This window comes from Porites lutea, chromosome 8 (assembly GCF_958299795.1).
Source record: "Porites lutea chromosome 8, jaPorLute2.1, whole genome shotgun sequence".
NCBI lineage: Eukaryota > Metazoa > Cnidaria > Anthozoa > Scleractinia > Poritidae > Porites > Porites lutea.
This window is the reverse complement of record NC_133208.1, coordinates 31,514,095-31,515,562: the sequence shown is the minus strand read 5'-3', so window position 1 is coordinate 31,515,562 and position 1,468 is coordinate 31,514,095.

The following is a 1,468-nucleotide window of genomic DNA, read 5'->3' as shown; positions in this document are numbered from 1 at the left end:
CATTGCTCAAGAGCAAAAAGAGGGTGCCAGGGGCTTTTGGGTACTGCTAGAGCACAGCCCTGAATATTTATATAATATGAAAAGAAACTACTCAACTTCCTGAATTTTTTTCTTTTTTTATTTACAATTGTCTTCTTCTTCTTTTTTTTTTTTGACAAATTATCCTTAATACTTGAACGAGCACCCTGGGAGCAATTTTGAGGCAAAACTGACATTCCAGCACCAACCATATCAGATAGGTTCACATGGAGTATTTAGTCATGAATAATATTTAATGCAGTGAACAATTTACTTTTGATTAATAATAGGGGGGGAGAGGAGAGCTGTTTATAGTGGGAGAGTTAGTTGAAATGCCGGGGGGGAGACGGGCAGGGGGTAGACAGAGGATTTACAGTAACAAAAGCTAATTTTCTTTTTTTTTGATGTTTTATGTTCTGCTGGCCTCTGCTCTGCTCCTGCTCTGTTGTGTTCTGCTCTGTAAGAGAAAAAAAAATACACGTAGTTGCTTGTTGTGTTATGTTCTTTGCTATATTACAACCACAACGTTTTTTTCTGAAGTATTCATGTAGCTCAAGCAATCCCCCTCCCCCTCTTTTACACTTCTTATTCACTTCCCGCAGAACCTTTACTTACTTGGTTGTAATATAGCAAAGAACATAACACAACAAGCAACTACGTGTATTTTTTTTTTCTCTTACAGAGCAGAACACAACAGAGCAGGAGCAGAGCAGAGGCCAGCAGAACATAAAACATCAAAAAAAAGAAAATTAGCTTTTGTTACTGTAAATCCTCTGTCTACCACCTGCCCCTCTCCCCCCCGGCATTTCAACTAACTCTCCCACTATAAATAGCTCTTCTCTCCCCCCTTATTATTAATCAAAAGTAAATTGTTCACTGCATTAAATATTATTCATGACTAAATACTCCATGTGAACCTATCTGATATGGTTGGTGCTGGAATGTCAGTTTTGCCTCAAAATTGCTCCCAGGGTGCTTGTTCAAGCATAGTTATTAGAGGAGACTGGTTATGAAAAGCGGCAAACATCAATGATAAAAACAACAGGTGCTGCATTTTATGTTGGAAGCACCCTGAAAGTGCACAATCCTTTGTTTTCTGTTGGCAAATTGTTACGGAATAAATTAATGCAACGTTTTTATTGGTCAATACAATCAAAATGATAGGAATTCTTTTGAACGTTGTGCACTTTCAGGTCCACAAAAACATATAACAAAGGAGTCTGACGGGTTTCATAACCATTCCACTCAATTAACTATGGTTCAAGTATTAAGGATAATTTGTCAAAAAAAACAAAAAAAGAAGAAGAAGACAATTGTAAATAAAAAAAGAAAAATTTGAGGAAGTTGAGTAGTTTCTTTTCATATTATATAAATATTCAGGGCTGTGCTCTAGCAGTACCCAAAAGCCCCTGGCACCCTCTTTTTGCTCTTGAGCAATGGGGAAATCACT